The following is a 22,249-nucleotide window of genomic DNA, read 5'->3' on the forward strand; positions in this document are numbered from 1 at the left end:
CTTTGGCTAGTAACCATGCAACCAATTAAAGAGGTGGTATAGAGATGCTCCAAGTAAGTGGTACCGAGTTCAGTTAGTTAATTAAACAACTAGCCTAAATAACCTTTCTAGTCAGACCAGAAAAATAAATAAAACCGAGTAAGTCGAGTTCGGGAATCGAACCAGGTTCTCTGGAGTGCGAGCCGAGCACGCTAACCACTCCGTCATGCCACCTTTTTTATTTCTTTCATGGTATTTATTTACATGGTTTTGTACAGAAAGGATATATATACATATGTGTGCGTGTGTATACACACACAAAAAAATTTATTTACATAGAACCTAGGTAGGTGCTACATGGCACAAACATGATAGCAAACATATCAGAACCAAAAGGCCGGTAAGGATATACAGCGCATCAGGATAGGAAACCAATCCGGTAAAAAGTCGAATTCTTTGTAAATGTCCGTTACCTGCAGCAACATTCGGCTAAAATGAATTCTGGGCGAAACGACAGATTCAACGTTGCGGTCTTGCATGCGCGTTTTCCAAAGGCTATAAAATCCAATGAGAAGAATTATATCATTGGGTTTCGAGTCAGGTTGGGAAACAACAAGGTAGCGCACACTGTAGGAATTTCGGAGGAAATCTTTCTGTAGCGTCCTCTGCAACACATCCCAAAACAAAATCGCGTCTGCGCAGTCTATAAAACAATGTTCAATTGTTTCAGGCACATTGCACAAGCGACACTTTGCAGAAGACACAAAAATGCTTTTTCTATCGAGCCACGTGTTGACAGGTTGAGTTTCGGTGTGTAATTTATAGAAAAATGTTTTGGCGCAAGGAGAAATTGGCATTTTACGCACTCGCTTTACAACATCATGACCCATGAGTCCAAAGTAGACAGAACGATACAGTGGGGGCGGGAAGAGCGTCGATATCAATCCCTGTACAAATTTTTGCGCGAAACAGAATATAAGTACTCATTTGAAAACCGAACAGTCAAAAAACGCACGGAGGCATAAACTTCCTGCATAAAGCCTAGTAAGCGGGGGCGTTCATTAAAATTGGAAGAAACTACTAAATTCGGAAGAGTCATGAAGTTAACCTGCAAGAATGCGCTAATAATCGGATGGGAACAATCACGAAAAAAGAAGAAACGGGCAACTAACTGTCTCACATACAGGTGCTCTAGGCCCAGTCCTCCTGCACAAACAGGCCTGAAAAGGTTATCATGCCGCATGGGCTCCAAATAAACGTCGCAAATATACGATGGAAACGCTGTATATAATGTCTCGCGCAGTGAATGACCTGGAGTACATAATAAATCCTTGTTGCCAGAAATGTGTTGCAAGCCTGGGCTCGACTAAAAATTGAAAGCCGATGCGGTATAAACGTCTGAGCATAACGCTACACGGCCGGAACTCGCTCTCTCCAGCAATGCGCACTTGATTTGTCGGCATGAAATGGAACACCAAGATATTTAGGAGGCACAGAAGACCATTCTATTCCAGCATACAGGGGCGGAGTTGTGCCCCATGAACCAAACCATAGGTCAGAACTGTTGGAGCGATTCATTTCAGCATCAGAAACGATGCCAAATCGATCTATCGTGGACAACACATCATCAGTTCTGGTCTTGTCAATGCAGAAAAATGCAAGATAATCAGCATATGCTAGCAAATTTGACTTCAATACTCAAAACAGGGAACGCATGGATGTTACTGTTACGCAAACACTCAAACAAAGCGGTTCCAGGTAAAGAGCAAAAAGCAGAGGAGACATCGGACAACCTTGCTTCACGGAAGAGCGGATTGGCTCAGGGTTCCAGAGCTGGCCATAAATGATTAATCGTGTTGAATAGTTGCTGTGGCAAAGTTGCACCCCCTCAAGTACAGTAGAACCCACGTTTGCTCGCTCTAGAAGTGAAAACAGAAATGAATGGCGAACGCGGTCAAATCCTTTCGCAAGGTCGATCTGAAGAAGACCAAGCTGCTCATGACAGCTATAGGAATATTCAGTAGGCTGGCTTTTTGGGCTTGTTGGTACATAGTTCTAATACACTGTAGCGCAGCAAAAGACGAGGACACAAGAGACGAGAGACGAACACCTCGAGCGCTAGGAATATCCTAGAATTGTACGCGCAGTGTGAGCATTACTTTGAATGGAACGGCCTCTCAAACCGCACATTTGGTGAGATCCAGTGAGTATCGACATTGCGAATTGCAGGCGATTTGACAAGACTTTAGCAAAAATTTTGTAATCCAGATTTGCCAATGTAATGGGCCTGTAACCTTCTACGGAGCGCAGTTTTCCTTCATCCGTAGTTTTCGGAATTAGCACTGTGTGGCTTTTTGTAAAACACTGAGGAAGGGCTCTTATATCGAGCCCCACCATGAAGACCCGCAGCAGGACAGGAGTGAAAAGAAAAGCAAACCGGAATGTACCTACTTTTTGTTGTTATTTAGAGAAAAAAAGTAAATACGCAATAATTTATATCTGAGATAACTTTACAGTACAAGAAAAGCCAGCATGATATCAGTGAAAACGGAGCCCATGACCTCCTCATGTCACGAGACATGCTCTGCTGATTGAACCATGGCAGCAGCTGTAATCACTTCAGCATCACAAGCTATTATTCATTTATTTACTGTAGCATGGTCTTGAGAATGCTTAGCAGTGCTATATCCCATGCTCGCCAGCCTATGTACCGTAACTTTTCAGTACAGTCCGCGGCCTATAGAGAGCCTAAAAATGAAATTTTACGCTTTTCTTAATTATCTCCAGTGCAGGCAGAATATACAGTAACTTTTTTTTTTCAATATCGCCCAGTATAATATGAAATTCCCAACGCTTAATCGATTACGACGTTTTCTGATAATAGAGGTCTGCAACAGCGCTGGTTGCACATCTTGCTCTACGGACTCTGTACCGAGCGTGGAAATTATAGTAAATTAATTTTTAAAGCAGAAATTGAGCACTGTTTACAATAAATTGGGCGCAGGCTGTGTATAGAAAATTACGGCACTAAACCACCCCAGAAAGGCTATATTTTTGGCATGACCTATATCTATATCTAAGATCTATATCTATATCTAATATTTTGCCGCCGCGGTGCCTCAGTGGTTATGGTGCTCGGCTGCTGACCCGAAAGACGCGGGTTCGACCCTGGCCGCGGCGCTCGAATTTCGATGGAGGCGACATGCTAGATGCCCGTGTACTGTGCGATGTCAGTGCACGTTAAAGAGCCCCTGGTGGCCGAAATTTCCGGAGCCCTTCACTACTGCGTCTCTCGTAGCCTGGGTCGCTTTGGGACGTTAAATTCCATAAACATAATAACCAACTATATCTAAGATCTATATCATGCGGTGTGGCACGATAAGAAAATGTAAAAACTATTACGAGAACGTGGTTCTCAATCGACATGAAGAGAAAGGAGGAGGGAGGGTGCGGCAAGTGCATAGATTTGCTCCGTGTCTGAGGTGCGAAGCTTTCCACTAGGAGGCGTCAAGGTTGAGGCTCCACAACCTTTGGCCGTACAGTAAAATTTAATGCCCAACATGCATGAAAGAATGCTTGCACTTGCCCGCTGAGCCGTGTAAAACGTACAATTCATTCCTTTTCATTCTAACAAAAACAGGAATCACAACTGGCAGTGCACTTGAAGTTCTGTTTTGTGTACAAAATACACGCAGTTTACCATTTGAAGCATGGAAGTATTTCAGTGCTCTATGAGAACATCTAAAACTTCAAGCTATTGCAAGCAGCGCGCGCATCTTGCCCGTGTTGCTGTTATGGCGGTCATTCGTTTCCATCCGCAAGACTGGCCAACGAACCAACGGCCGACTTCCCTCAGGGTATTTCTTTTTTTTTTATTCCTCTAACCTCGTCCGCCGCGCAGAACCTCGAGCCATGTCAATTTATTCCTACACTGCCGTGCCTTTTTTTATCTCCAATTTTGTTCTTTCGAAAGTCTGTTGGCAGCGCCAAGCTAGCGGCCTGGTGATTTATGGCCCTCACGTATTTTCGTGGAGTGGCAGCAAAGGCAGCACATCCAGCTCGGCCATTCGCTAACTTTTCTTTATCTCTGCCGCCCCCTCGGCTGCCCCTTGAGCAGCCCTTCAGAGTTGCAGCGGTGGCAACGCGCGTAGGCAAGCCCGCTTCCCAAGATTGATTCACTGAATGACCACTTCTGCGCAACTCCCGAAAGCATAGAGTGCGCAGTCTCCGCTGCCGTTTTGCGCTGAGGAAAACATTTCTGAAAGCTTGTTGTCGTTTACCTTCCCTTCCGGATGGTTTGCAAGCCATCTCTTGGTGTTGTTTACCTGACCCGGTCTTGAGCGCATCCGTACGTTTTGCGTGCATGTGCGTATTTAAGGGGTAGCACGCCTAGTGAGTGAAAGAGTAAGTGAGCGAGTAGAGTACAGTGAGTGAGTGAGTGAGTGAGTGAGTGAGTGAGTGAGTGAGTGAGTGAGTGAGTGAGTGAGTGAGTGAGTGAGTGAGTGAGTGAGTGAGTGAGTGAGTGAGTGAGTGAGTGAGTGAGTGAGTGAGTGAGTGAGTGAGTGAGTGAGTGAGTGAGTGAGTGAGTGAGTGAGTGAGTGAGTGAGTGAGTGAGTGAGTGAGTGAGTGAGTGAGTGAGTGAGTGAGTGAGTGAGTGAGTGAGTGAGTGAGTGAGTGAGTGAGTGAGTGAGTGAGTGAGTGAGTGAGTGAGTGAGTGAGTGAGTGAGTGAGTGAGTGAGTGAGTGAGTGAGTGAGTGAGTGAGTGAGTGAGTGAGTGAGTGGGTGAGTGAGTGAGTGAGTGAGTGAGTGAGTGAGTGAGTGAGTGAGTGAGTGAGTGAGTGAGTGAGTGAGCGAGCGAGTGAGCGAGTGAGTGAGTGAGTGAGTGAGTGAGTGAGTGCTTCAGCTAGCTGAGTTCACTGAAGCAGAAGTATTTACTAAATTCACCAAGCTTTGTCATTTCAATCAACAGCCAAAAATGATGTACTTCCAATGCATGTAAAACAAAATGAAATGCGAGCATTCATATGTGTCACCTGGCTTTGATCACAATTTTGTGCACGTGTTCCTTTTAGCGACATTAATATGCTTTTTATCGCAATATCTCTGACAGTGGCCATTTTTAGACCGCTATTGAAGATGATGTGCATTTAATTTGAGGACTGCATTTAAAACTTTACGCGTTCTTTTTCTGTCTCCATACTCTTCCTTTTTCTTTCTCCTTTTAGAATTACAGGCACAGAAATAAGTCGATAAATAAATACAATATTTTCTAATTACCCCTCTTTAAATTTTTTTAGCGCCTGAGAGAACAATAACTAAGGAATGTAATTATGATTGCTACGTAGTGTAGCGTAGTTTTTCGCCATTGTAATTCTTTACATTCGCCATTCATGGTCGATAAGCTATCCCTGTTTAAGAGAAGCCCTCCTGCCTACCCAACTCCAACTTTTTTCAATAAAAAATAAAGACAGCGTAACCGCAATTTACAAAGGTGAACGCAGAAAAAACTTGAAGCGGCATCGATTAATTCAAAGTCGATGATGGCAAACCTCTTCAGATGAGGCAATTACAACTTGTCATATGTCTTTTTCACATTTGTTTTGTTCTAGAAAGACAAACATAGATCATATATTTCGAAAACTGATTCTGAACAGAGGGTCTCTTACGGCTCCTCTTGGCCACAGATGCAAATTTTAATCCCTTTTCTTTTCCTTCTTTCACGAAATGTGCCAATGGAGTGAACAGCGCGAAGACAACGAGTACAAAACGAAAAGAACTACAGTTCGTAAGAGCTGATCTCAAAACCACTTATTCTGCGTTTATTTTACTTCCTTATTTCCCGCATAAGCCGCTTGAAAGTGAACGCTTTCGATGTCGTGTTGTCTATTGTGTAATGCTCGTCGTATTTTCGCGCTTTTTGTTTCACCATTTATTACCACCTCGCCTGTGTTAGCATTTCGTCTGACGTCTGGGATGGTTTTCTAGTCCACGTACCTTCAGCTTATTTCGCACTCTTCCCTGCTAACTTTCGAAAAACACTGCCTGGGCATACAAACGATCTTTCGCCTGATGACAGTATTCTTACTCGGATAAAAGTCCTCCGAATCACTGCGGTAACTGTTGCCCCTGGAAACTTCTGCGCGCTTCCATTCTGTCCGCTCCATTCTTCGCTTCACGAATGTCGCCGCTGAACAAATGGCGTTCCTTTGTTTGCAAGCGCGCGAGTGCCCCAAAGTGGTTTTGGTAAACGAGCATGGAACTTCACGAGCCGAGCCCCTTCGGTAATTTATCAGTAGGGCTAATTATTCGGCTCGCCACTCTCAGAGACGAGGATAAGTGTGAGTACAGCCGGCTGTTATCTGAGTGCGCCGCCCGGTCGGCGGGACCCGTCATCGGAACCTTTTATCTCGTTCTCGAAACACGCGCTCCTTAGGCTGCACCCATTGTGTGCCATGATATGCACGCTTTGTTATGGGGAGGGGAACTACGCCCTATAAACATTTTCTAGATAATAGCTCACAGTTCCCGCTCTTTACGCGAGCAATATACACCCCGTGCTTCCCCCCTATGTGGCCCATCCGACAGGATGGTTCTAAGCGCCTTCTAGTACTTGGGACGCAAGGCGAGTTGGCGTTTAATTTCAGAATGGTGGGCTCTTGATACACAAGGATCATGGTACTCATAGCCACTGTAGTGTGGCATGCAGAAGCGCCTACATTGGCGCTCCTCTGGAGACAATAAACCAGTGAAACTATAACACAATGCTGGAAAACATATCGCGTGATGCATTGTTTGCCCGCCTGTGAAACATTTATGAGATCCCAACAGGCTACAGGCTGGGCTAGGATTGGTCAACATGGCAGCGCGTTTATTGACTGAGCGTAACACATATTTTGCAGATTTGTTGTGATGGGAAAGGAAAATATTTGTATTTACCTCCACAACGGCGCTAAGCCCTGATCCCTGACCCTTGGGCTTTCGTGTTTAGGCTGCCGTGGTTTTCCCGAGCATGTGCAAATATGGCCAACTTCACCTCTCAAAGCAAAACCTCGCGCAGTGTGAACCCGTCAGCGACAGCGGCCGCTCCGTCCGGAAGGGGGAACGAGGGGGCGGGGTTCATTAGCCCAGCTTGTCCATATTTTTTTTATTATGCTCTAGTCTGCACCAGCCAACCCAATCCACAAAGCGCCCTCCCATTTAGTGCCAAAATTCATTGTCCTGAAGGATATTTGCATGGACATTGACAGCATTTGTCACAAAGCAGAATTTTCATTTCCACGTGCAAACGGAGTTGTTTCCTTGTCGAAAGTTTCTATGCCTATTATAAATGTATATTTTACATCAGTGATCAAGCCCCATTCCTCGCTTGAGCTGCCTACGGCAGTAGGGGTGACCCTCTGATGGTGAATTGACGCGAGGGTAACATGTCGTCACCTGACCCCGTGTAGTCAACACACGTCATATGGCCCTACACCATGACGTCCTCTCGAGTATCAAGCCATCCGAGTGTGAGCAGCGCCACCAACAAGACCAGCGTCGGTCACCTACGTGATCGGCGCCGGTCACCTCACGCTGCATCGTGAAGTCAGCGCGAGCATGCAGCCACATAATGTTCGCCCCACAAAAACACAAATCACAAAAGCATGCAAATGTTGCGCTGTTCAAGCATATTGATGAGAGATTATAATACTAGAGTAATCTTTCAAACTTAATTTTGAGGCAATTCCTAACAATCCAAATTTAGAGGGGCTATCAGATTTTTGATATCTTAAATTAATTTCAATAGACACATTAGGAACCAGGGAGGGAAGGTGCATAACTCAATAAAACCTTTATCATCATGTAGGAACTCAGGCCTCTCCGTTGTCGTTTTTGTTCTGAACTCAACTGAATATCCAGAGAACCCCTTTAGACAAAGTATTCTGGATACTACCGCTTAAAGTAATAACAGCCTAACGTTCACACATAACATTAATTAGTGCCACCCAATTTGTTGTCAAAGTTCTCAGGAGAGCTCGACCGTGTCCGGACCAGCGCAGTCCGTGCACTAAAGCAAGCACCAGCGACGCGTGGCGGCGCCCGCGAGCAACCTAGCCCTGAACAATATGGATTCCCGCGCGTGTTAATTCTGGACCGTCACGCGGTTGGCCACTAATCGAAGCTTGTCTGGATGAGCTTTTTCTCTCACATCTGCGTTGCGCGGTGACTCGCTGCAAAACGTTCTGTTTTTCTTCTTGTTCCTTGGCTTTATACCTTGCCGACTCATCTCTGTCCTGAAGGGCTTCCACGTCCCTACACCTACACCCCCTCACCCCTCCACCCCCCCCCCCCCCCACACACACACACGTCTCTCTCCTCGCACGTTGGTCACTAAGAGCTGCCGCGATGAAAGCCGGCGTCCTCCACCGAAGGCAAAACAGCAGAAAAAAAAAAGAAAACGGACAAGCATGGCTGGACATCATGGAGAGGGAGGTGGAGAGGGGTCGAAGCAGAGATTGAGTCGCGAATGCTCACGCAGCTCGTTACGGCAACCTCGCTAATTGGTGGTGTTCACACAGGGACGATTCCCTGCCGTTCACCTGTCCTCCAGGTTGTTCAATTCGGCCGGAACCAGCCGTCCGCTTGATGGTCCAATCACTGCCTCATTAGTTCGAGCGCTTCGCGCTTCAAACGCGGGATTTCCGCGACTGGCCAAACCACTCTGCAATGCGTGCGGAACTGTGGCGACAGAGCGCGCGCGCTTCCAGCACGTTCTTTCTCCTTGCTTTACCCGTCTTCGGCAAAAGCCCCTGGAATGGTTTATAGTTTCAGCACTCGTGAATGCTTGCTTTCACGTATAAACAATTGAACTCAGTTTTCGGTAAACGTCGATTTGTAAAGAAGGGTAAGTACATAAGCGTCTTTCAGCAGCAGCCGATTGGGACATGCAGAAAACGAAGACACTTCGCAAACCCCGCTGCACCTTTTCGGAGGCAAACCTAGTTTGGAACACCTCAGCCTTCATAAGTGGTTCGTGTTACGGTGTTCAAACAGGGGTTCAAGTTAGTAAGCTCTAACCAGCCTGTATTAACGGACGTACAGAATAACTGTCACTTCTGTAAATGATCTTTCGAAAGATGTTCCCTTCAGAAAATCACATCTGTCCTGGGCAAGTCCGCCTAGGCTGTGAAAGGTCGTTGGTTCGAACCCCGCAGACAGACAAGAATGGGCACAAGCGTCCCCCAGTCCACCACCCGTCTGGGGGTGTGAGCATTCAAGACACTCCGCAAACTCCGCTGCCCCCTTTCGGGGGCAATCCCAGTTTGGAACACCCCAGCCTACAAAGGTGGTTCGTTTTGCAGTGTTCACACAGAGGTTCAAATTAGGACGCGCTGACCAGACTTTCTTAACAGACGTACAGAATAAGTGTCACTTCTGTAAATGACCTTTCGAAAGAGGTTTCCTTAAGAATATCACTTCAGTCCTGGGTAAGTCCAGATTCACCTCAGGCTGTCTGACTTCAGGAGAAAAAAAAAACATGCCTGTGAAAAATTATATACTGTAACACCACAGTTAACGCTCGAACATTCGCGTTACCCCCTCGTAACAGTCCTGCCATTTTTTTCTTAACACACGAAGTTTCATACGGTTAGTTCCCAGAGCTTTTCTGTACGTAACAAAAATTCCAGTCAAATGCAAAAGAAAAAATGAAGAAGTGCAGTGAACCTACGTACCAGATTCCCCTCAGAGTGGTCCGCCAGCGCTGAGCCCGAAGGCTGGCGATTAAGCCACGAGGGTTTCCTTTTTTGCATTTATTTCAGATTTAACCGTTTACAACCACAGGGCGACTCAGCCACGTGATTAGCGAACAAAAGCGGACAAGAGCAGGCATATTTTTGCGCAACGCTTCAAACTGAAAAGACCAATATGCCACTTGTCGGGCGAATGAGGAATGGCACTCGCATGCGCGAGCCTCCACCCCGTGCAGTATGCAGACATTATTTTAGGCACGAAAGGCTTTCAGCTCTTTTTCACGGCAAATTTAGGCGAACATCATCCGCAAACAGCGGCGAATATGCGGCCGGTCATGAACCGGGGCCTGAGACCGAACAAGGCGCCGTAATTCCCGCCAAAAAAACAGTCCGAACCTCGAAACGGACACGAAGCGGAACCTTTCCGAACAGTTTCAAAATTTTTCATCCGAATGATAACCAGCACAGAACTTCTCCAATTCATATTCCTAGAGAGATTTCTGTCAGCCACTCAGTAATCGGCCCCATGTAGGATCGACCTTTGCCGATACGTTTCCAATATTGAGCCGATGAGCTGTGCTGCTCGGGCACGAGTTTGAAACGATATCCCATCATTCTCTCTTTGCGTAGACACGCGCATTTACACATTGCACATACACGCACGCACACACGCGCGTCACCGACATCCACCTTTTGTGTTCTTGATAGTTTTAAAAAGGCGCGATTTCCTATAATCCATTTTTCCCCTTTTAGTTAACCTTCTCTGGCAACATCATTTATGTGCAGATGCAGTGTCCTTTGTTAGTTTTTTCCTGCAAAAGTCATTTGTAAAAATGCTCATCTCTATACCTCCGCAAAACATTTATCTTTGTTATTTTAAATAAAAAGTGAACAATAAAAGACAATAATTGTATGTAGCCAAACGCTGAAACTTAAAATGCTGACACGGGGTGCTTCATGAGTGCGAGCTTATGGCCAGCTGCATCGAAAGCCCTTCAGTTCCAATTCGTGCAGCAGTTCGGCTTCTTTACGCGTTCGTTGCTTTCCTGGCTTTGACGAGTTCTGTAGGTTCGAACCTTTACTTCACTGCCATAATTCACTTAAATGAATCGGCAACGATAGTCAGCAAACAGACTACATCTACATCTTAAGATTACTTAATTGGTGCGGCAGCAGCACAAAATTTGCTACGTATCAACCATAACACCGTCTGCACCAAACGCAACTGTATAGGACGAGCAAATTTTAATCGCCTGACAACTGATTTTTTAGCTTAAAGACCTGTTGGCCGAGAAAGAATTTGAATGAAATGCCCTGTAGTTAAGATACAAGAAAATAAACGAGCATGCAGTGGGTAGTGAGGTGAGCTTTTACTATGCTACCATTTACTCTTCAGTAAAAGTCTCTCGTTGAAAACAGTACAGTAACGTGCAGGTGTCTGCAGAGCTATACAGTTCCTCTGCGCTGCATATAACAATATGTGCGTAAGGTGCCAAGTCAGAGAATATGTGCGTAATGTCACCCCTCATGTAAAGCCCTCACCCGAGGGCCCTTGAGGTATTTGTAATAAATAAATAAATATATTGCAACGGATATTCACAGAAGACGATGAGAAGGAAGTGCCTGACTGGTGTGCGCGCGCTAGTGTTCGGTGTCTCCTGTGTTGTTCGCTCTGCGCTCCGGTCGCCCTTGCTTGTGACTAACCTTTCGGGCAACGTAACATCTTTGGTGGAGCGTGTCGGGTATCGTCCCCAGTACCACGGAGCTCCGAAGCGGTCGTCAAACCGGCGCTACTACCATCATGGCCCCACCCAGCGAGTCGCCGACCACTTCTGCTGCTCCTTTCGTGGTCATGGCTTCGTCCCGTGACCCCGGTACTTTTTCGGGAAACGACGGCACCGATGTCGAAGACTGGTTAAGCCTTTACGAAAGAGTAAGCGCATATAACCGGTGGGATCACACGTTAATGCTTGCTAACGTCATTTTCTATCTGAATGGAACGGCGAGGGTGTGGTTTGAAACCAACGAAGAAGAACTTACCAGTTGGGATATATTCAAAGAGAAATTGCGAGCACTCTTCGGAAGACCTGACGATAGGCAGACCACTGCGAAAAAACAGCTTGCTTCTCGTGCGCAGTCGTCGACGGAAAGTTACGTGACCTATATACAGGACGTATTGGCACTTTCCCACAAAGTCGATGCCACCATGACCGAGTCCGACAAGGTGGGCCACGTGCTGAAAGGCATTGCTGACGATGCCTTTCATCTGCTCGTTTGCAAAGACTGCACAACTGTTGACAGCATTATCAAGGAGTGCCGTCGATTCGAACAAGTCAAAAGCCGTCGCATTTCTCAACAGTTTTCCCGACTTCCAAACACAGCCGCTACATCTTCTTGTCAGGACCAACGACTTCAAACTCAAGTGCCCTCAGAGTCTCCTCCTGTCACCGACACAGTGACAAGAATTGTTCGCCGTGAACTCGAAGCCCTAGCCCCTGTGGTAACATCATCGACCACACCTAATGACCCACTGCCTTCCGTGTCGCTTATTCAGGCTGTTGTGCGGCAAGAACTCGCCCACCTCAACCTCCCTCCGGCTTTGTGCGCCATCGGAAACTCGTCACCACAGCAACCACCTACAGTCCCTTTCCGTCCCAGCTATTATTCACCACGGCGTTACCGCGATCCGAATGAGTGGCGCACGCCAGACGACCGCCCAATCTGTTTTCAATGCTCTCGGGTCGGCCACATTGCCCGCCACTGCCGCAGCCCCTGGACGTCACCCCCGCGAGACGCCTCCTACTACCGTTCAAACTACACTCGCCGCTTTTCACCCCGCCGCCCATCCGAGACGTCTGAGGCCGCCGATCAACCTCCACGACAGTCCTCCCGTTCGCCTTCGCCGCTAGCCCGCCGCTCACGCTCACCACAGTCGCCTCGTGTTTCGACTGCTGCGTCCTACCGCCCCTCTCATCGGGAAAACTAAGTGATGCAGCTCCCGGAGGTGACGCTGCATCAACGACCCGGACCTCAAACCCTCTACTGACGACTCGACCCAATCTGCTAGACGTTACAGTTGACGGTGTTCCTGTGCGCGCCCTTATTGACACCGGTGCCCATATTTCCGTGATGAGTGCTGACCTCCGCCGTCGCCTACGCAAAGTCCTTACGCCTGCAACGTCCCGTGTGCGCGTCGCGGATGGTGCCATGCCTGCTGTCGAGGGACTGTGCACCGCTCGCGTGACCATCGGAGACCACAGTACGCCGGTTCAGTTCACCGTCCTTACCACATGCGCCCATGACCTCATTCTCGGTTTAGACTTTTTGTCGGATCATTCTGCCCTCATTGACTGCTCGCAGGGTGTCCTTCACCTTGAGCTTCCCCAACTCGATCCTGACCCCATCGACTCGTCGCTCCGGTTGACCTGCCCCGACTATGCCCACCTGCCCCCTCAAGCCTTATCTTTCGTTTCCCTCACACCTTCTCGCCCTGTTCCCGATGGTGACTACATCGTTGCGCCAGTCCTTGACCTCGCACTGACCCGCAGTGTTGCCCTGCCCCATACCATCGCCACCGTCACAGCCAACAACCTGTCTCTACCTTTCTTGAACTTCGGCTTCTCCTCACAGCTGCTTCCAGCCGGCATGTGCGTCGCTACGTTGTCCCCACTCGCCCAGTGCCCTGTGGCTCCATTAGATGCCTCTCCTAATCGCGACCCCCCAGACCCACCGCGGTCCACTCCGCTGACCTCGGACGCATTCACGACCATGATGCCCACAGATCTCCGCCCCGACCAAACTTCTCAGCTTCGTGACCTTCTCCAGTCGTTCTCCGACATTTTTGACCTCTACAACACCTCACTGGGCCAAACTCTCGCTGTGACGCACCGCATTGACACCGGCGATGCCCATCCAATTCGCCGCAGGCCCTACCGTGTCTCCCACCTGAGCGCAAGGTCATAAACAACGAGGTCACAAAAATGCTTGCCAAGCACATAATCGAACCATCCCACAGTCCCTGGGCCTCTCCAGTGGTACTAGTGAAGAAAAAGGACGGCTCCTGGCGGTTTTGCATTGATTATCGACACCTCAATAAGATAACTAAAAAAGACGTCTATCCTCTGCCGCGTATTGACGACGCCCTTGACTGCCTACACGGAGCCAAATTCTTCTCCTCTATAGATCTTCGTTCCGGCTACTGGCAAATTGCCGTCGATGAGAAGGACCGTGAGAAAACCGCTTTTGTGACCCCTGATGGCCTATATCAGTTCAAAGTAATGCCTTTTGGCCTATGCAACGCGCCAGCCACATTTGAGCGCATGATGGACGCCCTTTTGCAGGGATTTAAGTGGACCACGTGCCTGTGTTATCTGGACGACGTCGTTGTATTTTCGCCTACATTTTCATCCCACCTCGAAGACCTTTCCCAGATTCTTTCCCTCTTTCGTCGTGCCGGCCTACAGCTTAACTCCTCGAAGTGCCGTTTCGCGAGACGTCAGATCACTATTTTGGGCCATATCGTTGATTTCCAGGGGGTTCACCCTGATCCCGATAAGATCCGGGCCGTGAAAGACTTTCCCCTTCCCCGATCTTGCCACGACGTCCGAAGCTTCTTGGGGCTCTGCTCGTACTTCCGTCGATTCATTCAGGGCTTCGCCGACCTCGCCCGTCCCCTCACCGACCTATTGAAGAAAGACGCCACCTTCGTCTGGGGACCTGACCAAGAACGTGCCTTCTCCACTTTGATCGCCAAGCTGACCACCACACCAGTTTTGGCGCACTTTGATGTTTAGGCCCCCACTGAAGTCCGTACTGACGCCAGTGGCTACGGCATCGGCGCTGTGCTGTCTCAGCGACAATCCGGTCTGGACCGTGTCATCGCCTATGCCAGCCGCCTTCTTTCTGCGCCCGAGCGCAATTACTCCATAACAGAACGTGAGTGCTTAGCCCTTGTCTGGGCAGTTGGCAAATTCCGTCCTTATTTATACGGCCGCCCTTTTACGGTTAAAACCGACCACCATGCGCTATGTTGGCTCTCCTCTCTGAAGGACCCTGCAGGGCGGCTTGGGAGATGGGCATTGCGTCTGCAAGAGTATGATTACACCGTGACTTACAAGTCTGGCAGGTTACACCAAGATGCCGACTGCCTCTCCCGCTACCCCATTGGCCAGTGTGACTTGTTTGGCCCTGCCACCGAAGCCGACCTGTTTTCTATCTCTGTCCTTGCCAACATGGGAGAAGAACAGCGCCGCGATGACGATTTGCGCTCAATTATCGACCGCCTCAATTCCACACCGTCTGATCCCTCGATGCGGCGCTTTGTGCTCTCTGACGGAATCTTGTATCGCCGCAGCCTCAATCCGGATGGCCCCAACCTTCTACTAGTTGTCCCCAAGCACCTTCGTCCTGCTATCCTTCATGAACTCCATGATCTCCCCACTGCTGGCCACTTGGGTGTATCGCGTACATACGACCGCGCGCGACGTAGCTTCTTTTGGCCCGGCCTGTTCCGCTCCGTACGCCGCTATGTTGCAGCCTGTGATGAGTGCCAGCGCCGTAAAAGCCCTGCTGCTCTCCCAGCTGGCACACTTCAACCTATTGACGTGCCCCCAGAACCTTTCCATCGCGTCGGCTTGGATCTTCTGGGTCCGTATCCAGAGTCCACCTCCGGCAACAGATGGGTTGCAGTTGCCACGGACTACGCCACCCGTTATGCGATCACGCGGGCACTGCCAACCAGTACAGCTACAGATGTTGCGGACTTTTTGCTATACGACCTCATATTGCACCATGGTGCTCCCCGCCAACTTCTTACAGACCGCGGCCGCTGCTTTCTGTCCAAGGTTGTCTACGACATTCTTCGGTCCTGCTCTACTAAGCACAAGCTCACCACCGCCTATCACCCGCAGACAAACGGACTTACTGAGCGTCTCATCCGCACTCTGACCGATATGCTCGCTATGTACGTTTCCCCCGATCACCGCGACTGGGACCTCGCTCTCCCGTATGTTACCTTCGCATACAACTCCTCCCGCCATGATACTGCCGGTTACTCCCCTTTTTACCTTTTATACGGCCGCGAGCCCCAATTGCCTTTGGACACGCTACTGCCTACTCCTGCTGCTCCGTCCTCTGAATACGCCCAAGACGCCATTGCCCGTGCTGACTACGCCCGTCAACTTGCACGCTCCCGACTTCTCGCCTCGCAGTCCTCCCAGCAGGAGTTCTACAACCGCCGTCACCGCACAGTCTCTTTCTCTCCTGGCTCCCTCGTCTTGCTTTGGTCCCCATCTCGCCGCGTCGGCCTCTCCGAAAAACTTCTGTCCCGTTATGTTGGCCCGTACCGTGTCCTGCGCCAGGTAACCGCTGTCACGTACGAGATCGCTCCGGCCTTCCAGCACGCTTCCTCCCGCCACCTTCAACGTGATATCGTCCACGTCTCTCGCCTGAAACCCTACCTCTCGCCATGCCCCTCAACATCATCCAGTACACCGTGACGGTGTTTTTCCGGACGGGGGGCCATGCAACGGATATTCACAGAAGACGATGAGAAGGAAGTGCCTGACTGGTGTGCGCGCGCTAGTGTTCGGTGTCTCCTGTGTTGTTCGCTCTGCGCTCCGGTCGCCCTTGCTTGTGACTAACCTTTCGGGCAACGTAACAATATCTTTCTTGTGAAGCAAGCGTCCAGCCCTTGAGTGGCTGTCAGAGCTTCAGCCATGCGGTGAGGGGGTATTACTTCCAGCACGCAGGTGCTTCGCGCACCTACCACCCACAGCAAACATCAGCGTAGCTCGAATTTGTTCAGCACATAGGACTGTCCGTGCGCTCAGCAAAAACTTGTGCACTCTTTGGTGCACACGCAATTTGTGCTGCGTCCTCAGTTTCACTGGAATTTACGCTGATGTCTTCGACTCTCCTATAATATCAGTTTACTGTTCGCTGCTGTCAGTGTCCACCTACTGTGACCACGATGAATATTTAGCTTAAATAAGAAGTAAGCAGCAGTTCCATTCAACCGAAACGGAATCAACCACAGTTTTACAACATTTATAAATGGCAATCACATGCCCGACTAGAACCCCGCATTTTGCACACGCTTCAGACCGAAATGAAGCCCCAGATACACCCTGGTTAGTGCCCTTTCGTTTTCTATGTCACATGCAGTTTTACATTGCCACTCCAATGAGTGACTTGTCATGCAACTTCAATAGAAGGTTTGAAAAGATGGGTTAAGAAATTGAAGAATGTCATGTCGGGAGGAAGACTGACTACATAAAGTTAGATATCCCCTTCTTTAGTAACATAAGAAAGGGAATAACCTGAACTTTAACAAACACAGAGCATTGCTTCTTGCGCTTTTAATTGCTCAGACGATTTTTGCTATATCTGCATTCCTTTTCTGATATGTACGCACTACTTCGCGTCGAGCGACCTAAATTTCAATGAAAAATACTGCTGTGAAAGTCAACAAAAGCAACTAGAATAAAGATGAGAATATGTGGTGATGATATTGAAGAAATGCCGCGGGAGCCGCCGCGGGGGCTCAGTGGTTATGGCGTTCGGCTGCTGACTCGAAAGACGTGGGTTCGATCCCGTCCGCGGTGGTCGAATTTTGATGGAGGCGAGATTTTAGAAGCCCGTGTACTGTGCGATGCCAGTGCACGTAAGAACCCCAGGTGACGGAAATTTCTGAAGCCGTTCATTACGGCGTCCTCATAGCCTGAGTCGCTTTGGGACGTTAAACCTCCACGAACCACCAACCATAAACAAACCGAAATGCCTTGAGCGAACGCAGCCAGTAGAGTAGGAGCATCAGGGTTTTTACACCCAAGCCACCGCTTTTGAAAAGACGCGACTCGACCGTGCATGTTCGACGCAGTCCACGATTTCTCACCACTTTGGCCATGCATTACTACGCACGTCATTCAGTTTGCGCTTTAGCGCCAGCGGTGAAACGGGGGCGGGCTGCTTATCGCGGTTTCCGCGTCTTGTTTCTCGATGGCACGACCCACTCCGTGATGAGCGATAGTCAGGCCAATGCGGAGGGGCCCAGCGCGGTTCCCGTGACGCGCGCGAATCAATCACGTGCACGCCCTTAATGGAAAGGCGCCGCCTCGCCGCGATTCATCCCCCCCACCCACCCTCCTTCGCGCTTTGCACGCGCTCCTGCACCCGTCGCTTTCCCGTGGGTCTCCAAACCGCACATATATTTCAGCTGCGCCGCTGAGTAAACACGGCGCTTCACTTTTCATCGCACTCTCGCTGTGACGAGGAAAGGCGACACCTTCGAAGCTGTGGTGGCGGTCGGAACTGCTGCTTTACAGCGGCATCGATGAGCTCGGCAGCCACTAAGCTTATCCGCCGGTTCGTTCGTCCAGTTCCTTCATTCTACCTTCGTGCCACACCACAAAATAGGCCTCTATCGAACGAACGCCTGTCATTTAATGTGCTGCAGTCACGCTAGGACAGGTATCACATTAAGCGTCAAGCGCTTCCTGGAATAATAGCCGTGTGTGCTGGCTGAAGTTGCCTCCTGCCGTCACCGTGTTTCTGATGCTATTTCGTCCAATTCATTTATTAAAGAAATTTTACGGGAGAAATATATTTTCGCTCGTTATTTACAGCTGTAGTTGGCGAACAAATCACTACACTCCTGGAATGCAACATACTGGCGAAACGTCACAAATGAAGTTTTTGGTAGCTTCTACCACGAGACACTGAAAAAATGCTTGAATAGGTTAAGGCGGCGAGCAAAAAAAAAACTCATTGATTGGATGCTCCGGGTCAAGAAAATTTCATTGACTTTGATCGTATTGCCGTTTCTGATACGTCGACGCAGTATCCAGACTTGACACACAAGAACTGATTCGCATTAAACTAACAACTCTCCGATGAAAGTTGGCCGCCGCGGTGGCTCAGTGGTTACGGCGCTCGGCTGCTGACCCGAAAGACGCGGGTTCGATTCCGGCCACAGCGGTCGAATTTAGATGGAGGCGAAATTCTAGAAGCTCGTGTACTGTGCTATAAAAGTGCATGTTGAAGAACCCCAGGTGGACGAAATTTACGCAGCCCTTGACTACGGCGTCTTTCATAACTTGAGTCGCTTGCCATAAACAAAAGTCTCAGGCAAAATGCTTCAGCGAGGCGTAATATCACAATATCAACCTTGTCTGCAGCCTCTTTTTAGTCCGATTATGTCTGATGTGGCTCTTGTAGCTCGTATGCTGCCTAAGTTTTGTCTTTTATCGCTTTGGATCAAAAACCAAGGCTTCATTGCGGCCAGCTTTATGGAGGCTCCGCTTAACATATATTCTAAGACGCTAAGCGTGCATTATAGTCCTGCACATATGCGCCGCACTTCCACCATAATAACTTGACACGGGAAGCACGGCCGCTCATTCAGTATGAACAAAGAACGCGCACTGTGTTAATTTCCTTGCTCCGCTCTGGGCTTCCTGTGCATGTTGAAGCTAAAAAACAAAGCCAGGCCTCTACGCTTGAGACATTTATTTTTAGCGCTGAACATTATTCGCACTTATTTATGGTCAGTTTGCAACAATGTCGTGTTTGCAAATTATCGCAGGACGCGAACCCCCTCAGGCGCATTGACGCTGCAGGGCATCTGTGACTTTTAGCGCTGTATACAGATTATTCTTGTCTTGTCGAACGGCAAAAAGCAGGAGTGAACTAACCTGTGCAGAGTTTATTTCACCATCATCGTCATCATCAGCCTGACTACGCCCACAGCAGGGCAGAGGCCTCTCCCATGTCTCTACAATTAACCCTGTCCTTCACCAGTTGCGGCCACCGTATTCCCGCAAATTTCTTAATCTCATCCGCCCACCTAACTTTCTGCCGCCCCCTGCTACGCTTGTCTTCTCTTGGAATCCACTCCGTTACCCTCAAGGACCAGCGGTTATCTTGCCTTCGCATTACATGCCCTGCCCAAGCCCACTTCTTCCTATTGATTTCAACTAGGATGTCATTAACCCGCGTTTATTTTCTCACCCACTCCGCCCGCTTCCGACCTCTAACGTTACACCTATCATTTTTCTTTCCATACCGCGCTGCGTAGTCCTTAACTTAAACTGAACCCTCTTTGTTAGCCTCCACATTTCTGCCCCATAGGTGAGTGCCGGTGAGTTTGTTTGCTCATGCATATATACTTTTTTTTATTCAGCTTCTTTTTTATATGTTGTGCGCAGTGTAAAGCACGGTTTACAGACGGTATTACGTGAGAAAACCCTAGCAGCTGTGCAGAGCACCTACAACTGTGCTTTGGCGGCGGACACTGACCTGACACACTGAAAGGCATTAAAGCGGATACGCTCTAGGAAGAAAGTACACGCTGCACAGACCGGAGCAAAAGAACCAATGAAAGCAGATGCATGACCATCTCAGCAAACCAACGCTGGCTGCACATGAAGACGCATAAATTCATCGGACGGGGCGTAGTGCTGCTGAGCGCGTTTTCACGGATTCTACTCCTGACCACGAATGACGTAATTTTGTAAGGGCGGAGCTCAACAACATCCATGGACATGGCATCCGTGGTGCGCAGTGAGGAAGCGCCGGTATTCGCCATGATGACCGGCATCGCGAGCAGCAGTTCATCCCATTGCAATGCAATAATTCACAACAAAGGCGCACGCTAACAGTGCAGACACTGTAAGACGGCTCCATAAGCAATAGCCATTGAGTAATCCCTGTTATAGATGTACTTATTTCGATATGCAAGAAGCTTAAAACTAGCATTTAATATAGGCGCTCCGGTCAGAAACTAGCAGATAACGTCTATAAGTACGGCGTGCTAGATATGTACTATGGGAGAGATGAACGTTTCTATTGCAGGCATGTTATTCTTTTCTTTTTCGATCTGCAGCGCTCCTGCTTCGCGAAAACGTAGAAAGGCATCGACAAAACAGTTAACCACTCAAGTGCGCGTGGCTTAGAAAGGAAATTAAAAAAAAATTAAAAATGAAAAGAAAAGAAATGAAAGAGTACGAGCGCACCGTTCATTAAGACAACGAAATAAACTGAGAAAACGCAGCACTTCCAAGCTCACGCCCTCCTCTTCCTCTGCCGAAGTTCCGTTTCCGGGTGAAAATTTACGAGACCTCATTTTTTTTTTCCTACCCACTCTGTCTAAGTGGTCTCCAACGCGCTGCTTAGAGCCCCGTGGGCAACTGCGTGGGCTGGGGGACAAAAGGGTGGGCGCAAGGGACAACCCTCCCTTCTCTTCCCTTCCGCTTCCCTTTTGGCCTCCGCCCCTCCCCAAAGAGGACCGTGAAGGACGGAGGGGCGCTTGAGATGCACGGCGGCGTCACGAAACTACAACGGAAAAGATTGAGGGCGCCATTCGGACTGCTCTTTGGTGTCCACGTGACTGCGGGTTGGGCTAAATAATGTTTGCCGAGGGAGTGGAGGGAGTGAAGGCTGGTGCGGAAGAGCGGCAGGGAAGTGGAGTCGCAGGAGCCCGGGGGTAGTGGATATGCGGAGCGAGGCAAGCTTTCTGGCTAACAAATTGTTGCCTATATGGCACTCCGGAGAGATTAGGCGATCCCGATATCCGCGGCGGCACACTTCCGTCAAGGCGATAAATAACGGTGGGAGTCAGAAATGTGCGGGCCGGGGAGCTGTTCTCTGGTCCGGTTCCCGAATTTTCGGGACGATGTACCCCACTGTTGAAGCCTCCTTTACGTTCTCTATATATATATATATATATCTGGCGAAGCAAAAACAACGAAAAGAGCGCGAAAGAGGCCGGATGTAGGAAAGAAGGAGTGCTGTTTGATTCGCGGCAACCAAAACCGGCCTATGAGTCAGATGGCTATAACTGAGGAAAAGCGGCATATGGCGGGTTATTAAAGAAACTTTATTCGCTTCACTTTTATTTTTCCCCCGTGCGCGTGCCCGCACTACGTGCATGCTCATTCCCAGGGCAAGCCCCAACATCGGCGCGGTTTACGATCGATGGTGCACCGTTTCGGCTCGTCCCGTCGCTGCAGGTTTGAACTGCACCCGGGGCTAGAGCAGGGGAGGCGAGGAGGTGAAAGGGAAGCCCGCGTGTTTCCGCCGCGTTTCTCTCCTGACGTTGGCGTGAGGCATTCCATTAATGGGCAGCGGAGGGAACATCAATTATAACGCGAACAGCCGAGGGGTGAAATGGGAGGAAGGAAAAAACGCTGACGAGGAAAGAGGTAGCGGTGACACGGGCTGTTCTCAAGATGTGCTGTTTCCGACGAAGAACAATGTCTTTCTAAGTCGCTATTCCTGCGGCTGTGGCATTGATACAAGGTTGCATTTTTTCACGGGTTCAAGGATGTAAATTCCTAAGTGATAAGACGGAATGATGCGATAAAAAAAGAATGCCTAACGAAATAGATACACAGACAATAGTTTTGAGAATAAGAAAATGTACGGCGAAGAGATTTCTGTGTCGCACAAGGTGCTTTCTTTATGTATGCCTTCCATAAAGATAGTGATTTTTCTGTGCAGCATTGATCCTTGCAGTTATTTGCGTAGACATGTCATTCGAA

At 49.0% G+C, this 22,249-nt stretch overlaps 1 protein-coding gene across 4 annotated transcripts in view; it reads left to right on the forward strand.

Annotated features, from left to right (window-relative positions):
* Positions 1-22,249, forward strand: part of Ten-m (teneurin transmembrane protein Ten-m) — a 552,868-nt gene that overhangs the window by 141,764 nt on the left and 388,855 nt on the right. The window lies entirely within an intron of this gene.

Source organism: Amblyomma mixtum, chromosome 1 (assembly GCF_055824585.1).
Source record: "Amblyomma mixtum isolate Tamu chromosome 1, ASM5582458v1, whole genome shotgun sequence".
NCBI lineage: Eukaryota > Metazoa > Arthropoda > Arachnida > Ixodida > Ixodidae > Amblyomma > Amblyomma mixtum.